This window comes from Acanthopagrus latus, chromosome 8 (assembly GCF_904848185.1).
Source record: "Acanthopagrus latus isolate v.2019 chromosome 8, fAcaLat1.1, whole genome shotgun sequence".
NCBI classification, from domain to species: Eukaryota; Metazoa; Chordata; class Actinopteri; order Spariformes; family Sparidae; genus Acanthopagrus; species Acanthopagrus latus.
In genome coordinates, this window is record NC_051046.1 from 16,826,603 (window position 1) to 16,836,952 (window position 10,350).

General features: G+C 42.5%; 1 long non-coding RNA gene across 1 annotated transcript; it reads right to left on the minus strand.

The window, feature by feature from the left end:
• Window positions 1–2,805: 2,805 nt before the first annotated feature.
• LOC119024670 lies at window positions 2,806–3,746 on the minus strand. Its single transcript, XR_005076564.1, has 3 exons — window positions 3,584–3,746; window positions 3,036–3,174; window positions 2,806–2,921 (listed from the first exon to the last, which is right to left on the minus strand). It is a non-coding gene; the product is annotated as an uncharacterized LOC119024670 (long non-coding RNA).
• Between the last annotated feature and the right edge of the window lie 6,604 nt (window positions 3,747–10,350).

A 10,350-nucleotide genomic window follows, 5' to 3' on the forward strand; every position in this document is an offset into this window, starting at 1 on the left:
ACTTGTTCAAATGTTTGACACTGTATAGCCTCAACACTCACACACACTTACATTTTTCATATTTCAAATGTCTAACGGACTTATCTGCTGTCTTTGGAAACTTTCTGAATTTCCACTAGAACTATTGTTTGGCTGCGCACCATGAATTCGTAAAGACGTGCCTACAGTATCAGTCCATCATTGATGGTAAAACAAACACAGTTCAATAGTTTAGTTTCTCTGCAACTCCAAAAGTTATTTTGTCCACTTCTTCTTGAGGTGTCCTTGAAATGTGCCTGCATTTCTAAGAAAGCCTCGGAAATTATTTTATGAGAATTCACCAGAACTTTCATTTAATTAAGCAGTGTCACAGAGGCTCCTGCCAGTGGAACGATGGACATCTTCAGCTGTTTTGCTGTGGAGTTCATCCTGTCATTTGGTATTGATTAGGGCGGCAACGGTATGAGATTTTCACAGTACGATAACCATCTCAGAAAATTTCAACGTATCACAGTACAAGCCATTTCACCCTGTGTGTCTGCCTGTTTTAGCTGGAACTACAGGAGCAGTTTCGGGTGCATTGCCAGGCGTTTATATGACAGGTGTTTGGTTGAGATAGAAGACCTAAAGTGAATACAGGTGTGATCTCATGTAAAAATAGAGTAATGACACCTCAATAGTCATGGGTCTTCATGTGAACATGTTGGTGTAGCTGCTGTGATCCCATCACGAGGCGGTCGCTAGTTATAATTATCATTATCAGACACAATGACCAATAAGAAGAATACAAACTGAAGGGTTTATTGGTGGGACAAATGCTTTAATATATTTTCACAAAATGTCAGAAAAGAAATTTTAACTAAACATGAAATATTTTTTTTAACACTATTATGGCAGAATTCAACAACCAGGTTGAGCAAATGCAAGTTATGGTGATTGTCAACTTCCACACCACAGTATACCTTGAAAACTGCGCTGCTGCAACACTTACATCGTAATTCATCTGCAGCTGCTGTGGAATACCAGGTATTTACAGAAAAACATCAGAACATTTACCAAACGTGTTTATGCAAACTGACACCAGGCATTTATTAACTCGTCCTTGGTTCACAGAAATGTACAATGCCTGCGTTGATTGGGAGAACTCGTCTGATTTAACTGTTCACCAGAAGTTATACTACAGTTGAATGTAGGGCTGTTTTTGTTTTTCCTTCCTCATGGGGATTTGCTAACAATTACAACAACAGGTACACAAATTACCTATGATAATTCTTAGTTGAGATGAGCAGAAAGCCCACATCTGCCAATAATATGGTAATCTCCACCAGCAGAATCTCATATTCCAGTTCTCCAACACTCATGAATTAATAAGCGGTAGCACTGCCTGTGGATTCATGTTTGTCACTAATTGGCTGACTTGGAACACAGAAATGATGCAGGCCAACTGTTCCAACTCCCAGCAGTACCATGTCTGGCTCGGTCTTTACCTTTTTGTTTTTCAGCATTCAGCATCCACGGTCATCGCATTGTGGGCAGCAGCACGGCAAACAAAGCTCAGGAAAAAAAAAAAAAAACGGCGAGCGAGGTTCAATCAGCTCTGACCTCGAGACTCTTCAGATCCCAGCAGGCCTGCGGGGCACAGCATCCAGCTGTCCCCTGTACCGTTATCCACCTGTCATGTCACATCGAATCATCTGCTCCCAGGCTGAGAAGTTTAGTGCAGAGGAAAGGTTTCCAGCCACTGCTCCTCTGTGGGTCGGTCATGTGTCCTTGCCAGTTGGCCGGTGCGGCCTGGAAAGTGGCAACACTGTGACACCTACACTGCACGCATCAAGCCCTCCTTACGCCTCAGGACATCAAGGGTGATAATGTCACATGGTGCGCCAGTACACTGAAAAATAGTGAAGTTAGCGAACCAGTGGATCATGTGTCTGGAAGCGTTAGTGCTATGGTAAACTGAGAGAGCACTGAGAGCACTGCAGAGTTATGAAAGTAAAAACCAATAAAACACATTTTATACTCATGTTCAGCCATTAAATTCTTTAGCTATTGTTATGAGCTGAGGTTCAGGTGCAGACACAAAGCACCAAAGAGCAAATTCTGTCTTTAACGGCAGCTTTTATTGGCAGGTGCAACATCAGCGCATTAGATGATTTCATTGAACATCAGTAACCGCGCACACGAAGCACTCCGACCCCATTTCCGTGCGATGGCTGGTGAATTGTGGGAACAGTGGGAACATTGTGGACCTCAGTTTGTTTTTTGGTTGGATTTTCTACAGCACGTCTAGCACGTCTTTAAACTACACATAAACCATGCCTTTGCATCAGTGTCAAAAACACACTACCACCAGTGCCGCTGCAAGAGCCCACATGAGACAGAAATCCATACATCTGTTAGACTGGTGTACAAGCTGGGAGGCTTCACTACCCGCTGGGACCTAAAGCAACATTTTGTACCGTTTAACCCTAAACTAACAGCTTCATCATCATGTTGATGGTTCAGCATCTTGTAATAGAGTGAATGGTGTCTCTGTCTCAGCCTCTCCGCCCCGCTGTCACTTGTTTCTGCACCACGTAACTTCGGTGAGAGGGTCGGACCACAGCTTTACATGCATGTTTACTTCAGTGTTACAATGTAGGGAGTTTTGTTTGTAATTACATTGCTTTTGAAAAATTGTAATAGAACTGGATTTATATTTACAACAGTGGTGGTGGTGCTTTAAGGACCTCTGTCTGTGAACAGGACTTTTGTGACTTGGAGTGTTGAACTCCTTTGGTTTCAACAGGTTTTTGATGAAATAAAGATACAGCAGACTCATTTAGATACTAAGTGTTCAATGATGATTAACTACAAGTTATTTATTTATTTTCAGCTTGGGGAGTAACAGAATACATTAACAGCATCATGTTAGCAGTATTACAAAAAAGGTAACTGCATTCCTGTAAAATGACAGAAAAAAAAAAGCTGTAATGGATTGTAATTTTGAAACAGGTAATTATTGAAGGTATCTGAATGCATCTTCAAAGTAACCCAGCTCCCGACAAGAGTCTCACCGGGCTCTACAGCATCAGATGTTGGGATGTTGGCATGTGCCGTACACGTGTGTCCACATGTAGAGACAGGGGTGGCGCGCTCATTTGAACACAGGCATCACTTGGAATGAAGGTCACACTTGCAAACAGCAGCCGTCCCCTATGGAGCAGATAATTGGCACTGATTTTTGTTCAGAATCTGGCTGCATACATTTGGATATTAATGAGAATAAATTAGCTGTAGCTCCCTCGTGCCCGCATGCTTTAAGATAGGTAGTTAATATTAATACAGCTGCATGATTCTCGAAAACAACTATGTCAACATATGCCATGTATCGCATTCATTAGCTTAGTTAATGACCTCATCAGCATAACTGGCCGTGGTTCAGCGTATGATGGGGGACATGGCTGGGTGTGAGGGAGCTCAAGTGCCTCTTGTATCTCACGCACAGAGATAAAGAACTCAGCCAACCCATAACAGTTCATCAGCTTCACAAGAACGAGGGCGCAAGCACTGTTGCTTCGTCTTGTTGCTACGCAAGCGTCTAAGTAGGCTTTAGGTAGCTTACCTGAAGAATCAGAGGGATATGATGTCCATAATAGGAACGCGAAAGAGATGGATGGATGTGTGTACAGTTAATTCTCACTGGGAAAACACAGCGTGGAGAGTTTCCCTATCTCTTCCAAAAAGCTGGAGCAGGAGCAGGGATGGGCAGCCACGTGCTGCAGAGGGCCAATTATGCAAGATTTCACAGCAATCAAACACTCTGCCAGGTGATTTCAATCATTACTGCCTCCTCTCTGGGTGAAGTGATTCAGTGAAACTATCTTGGGGGGGAAAAAAAGGGGTAGATGCTTAAAAAAAAGAGAAAAGAAATCATATGTAATCAGGACCACAATGGGTCCAGCTATAATATCTCGTCATTATCATCATCATGCCCTGATCCCTTTTCATCTGAGCAGTTTTGTCCCTCTTTCTGCTCGTTAAAAATAACGGGAGAAGTTTTCTTCACCCAGGGGAGGAATGTCGTCTAACTTTATATTGGAATTTCACATGAATACTTTAAGATCTACCAGATCATCAAAAATGTTCTTATATTATAGGTTTGAAACGCTAAATTGTAGACTGTTTCAATTTGACTAATTTCAACAAGTGGGGGTTGCTTATTTTCTCTCTTCCCAAGAGTGAGTTGATATGACACCATTTTTCTACCGTTGCATTGAAACTTCTATGAAGCTATTGTCAGGAGGTGATTCACATAGCTTAGCGAAACAAGCGACGGCTGGGGGAACCTGCTAGCTTGGCTAAAACTCCAACGACACCTTGCAACACCTCTGAATTTGAATAGTTAATGTGTTATATCACATTTGTGTCAAATATATATATAAGATATACAAATATAAACAGCTACGTGATGTGCTGTTTCTTGATGGACCACTGACAGGGGCTTCCCGGAGTCTTGTTAATACTGCAAGGTTTTCAGGCAGTGGAACAGAGGCACCTTACAGACAGATAAACTGCCGTTCTGCAATAAAGTAACGGCACATAACTACCTAAAACCAAAGCCTACACATGAGTTGCAAGTTTAATGGTACTCTTTAATGCTAACCTATGCTAATCACCTCCCGACTCCAGAGACCGGCACAGATCTTCTCAAAATTCTCTGGCAGAAAATAAACATATTTCCAAAAAAGAGATGAACTCGTTCTTTCAAATAATTGCTTCGGGGTAACAGGTCGGTCAATTAATAATCGTGACCTCTCGCCCTCGCTGCTCTGTTGTTCATATCCAGACCTTTCAGCACCTCCTGCTGGGCCCTGTGTGAATCCCCTGCACACAAAAACACCCTTCAAAAGTCTCAGTGCAAAAATCACTTTCCTCCACCGCTGTTCGACACCCACCTGCTGTTGTTTGACCTTAAATGTTACGAAGACGTTACTGATTGAAATGTAAATGCAACGTGATTTTCTGCCCGGTATGATGACCTACTTCACTTCGCATCTCTCTTACCATATTGTTTGAACAATGAACAATGCCAGAAAAATACAAATCTTCGTTAAGGAAAGACGCCCTGCTAATCAACAGTGGAATAAAATTAGCATTTGAAAACAGGTGCATAAGCGCAACGGAGAGGCTACACAAGGCGAGCGATACTTGCTGCAATTGTGAGAGACAAACGCAGACGTTAAAGAAAATACAATAAAAAATATATGAAGATGATACATACGGACTTTTATACAGCCCTGATGATACTTGTCTTTTATGAAAAAAAAAAAGCACAGTGTGCACATTAACGATATTTTAGGAGCACATGTAGAGGCGGACTTAAAATAAAAAAAAAGAAGACGAGATTTGAAATGATGGCTTGAGAGCGACTGGCCTGCCCTTTGTCGAGGGCTAAAGGGGTCAGAGGAGCCGAAAATGGATTATGACTTGATGTATGACGCTTCTGCAGTGAGCTTTAAATGTTTTATCTAAATTCATACACAGTGACAGTGCTTCTACCCAACCATGTTGCATTTATCATTGTCTTTGCGCCGCCCTGGCAGATAATGGACAGAAGGAAATCAATAGGTAAGAAAATCTTACCGAATGAACCACCGGGCTGTAGAGGCAAACGCTGATGAATTCACTCCATTCTCACGCACGCTGTATTGACTTTGCGGTGGATGGTCGTGAGCATTAGTCAGAGGGGTTTATGCTGGGTTTATTCAATACTTTACGCTGAGTGATGGTGAAAAGAGAGAAACAAAGAGAGACTTACACAGGAATACAATACTCTTTACTTTACTTGCACATACTGTATCTTGGCAAGCAGGAAGTCAAGAAAATAAAATAAACTCTAATTCCACATTTAAATACATGAATGCGTCTACAAATTATAACGCAGATGTTCAGTGATCCAGTGATTAACCAACTCGGGGCCTGTATGAAAACCTCTAATTTTCCTTTCACAATTCATCGTGTATAATATTCCTATGCTGAGATATTACATAACCCCACGTACACTGTGTGGTTACTAGATAAAACCCAGATTCATTTGGAATTTGGATATAAGGACATGGGGAAAAGATGATGTTACTGTTTGGAGTGAGGCTCATCATAGCTATAAGATGCAACCGGGGAAGTCAATATCGTCTGACGCAAACATGCAACATCAACAACGTAAATTCTACAATTTTTGCAATGTCTTACTGTATAAAAGTACATCAAACTTATATCTTTTCATTGCGACATGAACGTTGTTGCTGCTGTTTGCAGATTGTGACTTTGGAGTGCATTCAAACGTGATGGGTTGATGTAAAGTGTGTTCTGACAACAACAACAAAAGCTCAAAGTTGGTCATAAAGCTCATCAGTGTGTTCTTTTCAGTCTTGAATACTGTGTACAAACAATAAAGAACTGACAGTGGGCACGTCACCATGCACGATTTTGTTTTAGAAATGTAATAGAAAGGTTTATGAGCTGGACAATAGGTAAGATATTATACCACTGTTAAAATGTATTCAGTGAGCTCCCTTTGATAATTGTATATCAGATTAATAATTCAAACAGCATCTCTTGTAAATGGAAGAGCGTGAAACTGCTGTAGTTGAATAAATTCATGACGCTCTTGAAGAAACCTTTTTTTTTCTTTCTCTTGTGTTTGCGGCAACGAGCTGCTCGCTGTGGCTGTGACAAGTTCCAGGCATGGATGCCTTGCTGGATCAAACACACCATTACATTTACAATGCGTTTTGTATTGGCGCGTAGTCATACGTGCGCTCAGTTGAACAACAACGTAACCTGGACTGTTAGAGTGCAGTGTTTTCCTGCATGTGATCACATCAGGGGAATCAGGGGAAAGCTGCGATATGCAGCCGCACAAATGAGTGTGCTGTAACCTGTGGATGTCCTCACCCCACCCCTCTCCTCCTCCTGGGGAGACGAGTGATGGACAGGTTGGTTATGGGATATCGGCGAGGTCACCAGCTGTCGACTTTGTCATACATGTATCTGCACTTCACGGCGTTACATGTATTTGTACTCCTGCAGCAAAAAGGCAGACATACTTGTGGCTTCCAGGGAGTCGTGTTGTTTAATGTACATGATGGGGCATGGGACAGCGAGCTTTGTCCTTTTACTGCCTGACCTGGTCACACAACAAACATGCCGAAATGCACATGGCAGTGCCTGATGTACAGCTAACGCACGGAGAGGGACTGGTGTTGGCACACGTCGATGAACCGTGCATTTGCAGTTCACAAGCATCCGTGTACAATGCTGGCTTTTAGGCTTGTGGTACACTTGCTTTAAACCATTGTGTAAACACAGACAGCTGGCTGCAACAAAAAAACAGAACTGTTCATGATCTATCCTGCGTGCTTTATGCGCAACCACAGGATTAAAATTTCTGTCCTGGCAATCACCAGATATCCTCCTTGAGATGTTCTGATGCTGCACCATGTAAACACCACAAAGGAATGGTTGCATTTTGTTAGTAAGTAGTCTTACTTCACATCCTTGCATGTGGTGCTTCATTTCATCTTGCTGACATCGTGTTAACAGGGAAAGTTCACAGCAAAATGACAAAAAGAGGGTAATGAATTCTGGAAAAAGACATCGCTGTCGAGTTTTTAGAGCTATACATCTCCATCACATTGGAGGGAAAGCCGAAACCTCTAATGTCTTTGGCTATGTCATCACACCAAAAGAATCTAAAGGGGAAATGTGTATTTTTTCCACACATTTTACATTAATAGTTGATTTTGCCATTTGGGGGCAGCAGAAGCTGTAAACAAAACCATGACATATCATATACTGTTCTGGCAATCATGTTAGCCAACAGTTCTTTATCTGTTGCTCGTATTTTGAGACATGTTTCTGGCCACTTGACAAATCTAAGTATTAAGAATTGAATTTGGTCATTTTCAGCTATGGCTGAGTCTAACACTGTTGTGCTGTAGATCCTTAGTCTGCACAGGGTCTTTTATTTTAATGTTGTCGGTATGCTTTATGCTGTTTTTGTGTCTGACTTCCTGTCTGGCTCAATCTGCTCTGTGCGGCTGCTGGCGACACATACTGACGCGATGATATCTTTCTGTCTAACTGCGTCCTCCACTTGCATTGTATCTTTGACTCATGGCACAGTTAAAATAGATTTGGAAATGTTTTTGTCTCTTGCCACTGCCAATTGTCCAAGATCTCTTCCAACATAATGTCCCACAGAGCACACCAGAAGGGGCGTCACCTGTCATCTTTGTGCCGCTTATTGCTGGCTAAGTAGCATACACTGGGTTTTTACTGAAGGTTTGTACACATTTTGGGAGCTGCTGTTGGGTTTGTTGTTCATATTATGTTGGGATGTTGGTTCACTGGGTGCTCTATTTGTTTAATGGTAATTATGGTTGACTGTCACTTATGATGCACTTATGGTGGCTCCAAAGGGCACTTTGAAACTTTAAATTGAAAAGTTTATTTTATAATTATGAACAATTATGAATTATTAACAGTTTCCAATCATGCTCAATCACCAATAAAAGAACTGAATTGAACCTGAAATCCTGGACTTTGCTTCTAACAGATCATCTACGGTGCGTTAGCCTCTCCGCACCGGCGACCGTTTCTTCAGGATAGCCTAAGACAGCCAAAACTTTATTTCAAAGGCAATACACTGAAAAACTTATTTAAAACAATACCAGCTGTAATAAAGCCTAGGAAAAATAAAAGCGGGCACTGGCAGGAGAAAAAACTATTCATGTTTCAAAAATGAATAGAAAAAAATTTGATTAAACAACAAGTATCACAGTATTCACCAAGCAGAAGTTCAGAGAAATATGTGGCCTGGAGCGACTGTCAGTGGGCCGCGATTTCCTTTCAAGGAACGTGACTTCAAACTCGTCCCATCGGTGCACCTGTTCTTCGGCCTAGCTCAACTAATTGGTGCTTGCATGTGCATGTGAACACAGCTCTCCTTCTGTAACTTGTGGCAGTACAACAGGGGGATCAATGACATTATGTCATGTGTTCCTCTCCCCCTCACATCTCTTTCGCTCTTCCCTCTCCATCCCTTTAACCTCGTTACCGGGCTTGCCATTGTCTCTTCTTCGGCACTTCGTCCCTTCATCCCCTCTCCGTTCTTCCCCCCCCCCGTCTTCTCGCCCACGGCAAAGTCTTCCATTCCGCACCTTGCTCGGATGCTGCCTTTGTGCAGTCTTTGTGTGAGGCAGGGTGGTTGAAGACGCAATTTAATTAGCAAGTCAGGCAATAAATTACCCCTGCAATTAAAAGGCAGACCCTCTGTTTTTTGTTTATGCCTATAGGGAGAGCTCTCCAAACAAACCACAGCCCTCTCGGTGCAGACATGACACTTCACTGATGAGCGCACACGAGTTTAGGGCCGAGCTCCCCTCCAAAATGATGTAAATACAGTTGTGAGTGGCCCTCTCCAAAGAGCCAAGCTCCATTTCCTCCTGTCTTCGCAACAGACGAGCTTTATCTCCTGTTACAGAGCTCTGGCTTTGGCTGAGGACCAGGAAGCACCAGGGAGAGAACAGAGTCGACTTCAATAGCCCCCCCACACACACACACATGCAAGAGGACACGTCCACGCACAAACACACACAACAGACGTGGCTGCAGAAGCAGTCCAAGGACCCGGCCTGTCTGTCCTTGGTGTTGCGCCTCCCGCTGATCAGAGAAGACTTTCAGAGGTGAGCAGTACTTCACAGACTTTTTTGATGATCAAATGGGCCCTTTGAGGATCTCAAATAATTGTTTTTTTTTATTCCTCTCTTTAAGTCAGTCAGTAATGAAGATGATTCACAGTGTAAAGCACTTTTTTTTGTTTTGTTTTACCATATAGCAACACATACAATTTCAGTATTTCCTGCAAATTTGTTTGGCTCGTGAATTCTGCATTAAAGCTCCCGCACACCCCAAAACACTTCAGCGTAAACTTCCGCACATCATCATCCAGCGGAGCCAGGTGGAGGGTAGACGTACGTGCCAAATTATTGTTTTAACTGCGCCAACAAAGCTGTTAGCATCTGTTATCTGATAGCAGTTGTAATCAGTGCGGTGAACCTACAGACCTCACTGCTTCAGTCCGATCTCACTGATCTTGTCTTTTGCTGCAGTGGGCAGCTGTTTTCAGCTAAAAAGCTCTGGAAAGCTTTGCTAACTGCTCAGCACCAGTTGGCCAACAGACACAGGTTGTGACTGACTTAGTGAAGCATTGAGTCACTAAAGAACCAGATATGTTAAACTTGAAGTCTGTGTCTGCCAATGTTTTAGCTAAATTTGCTCCTCAGGGGAAAGTTCTCCTTCTTGAGGTAGTCATATCATGAGACATCT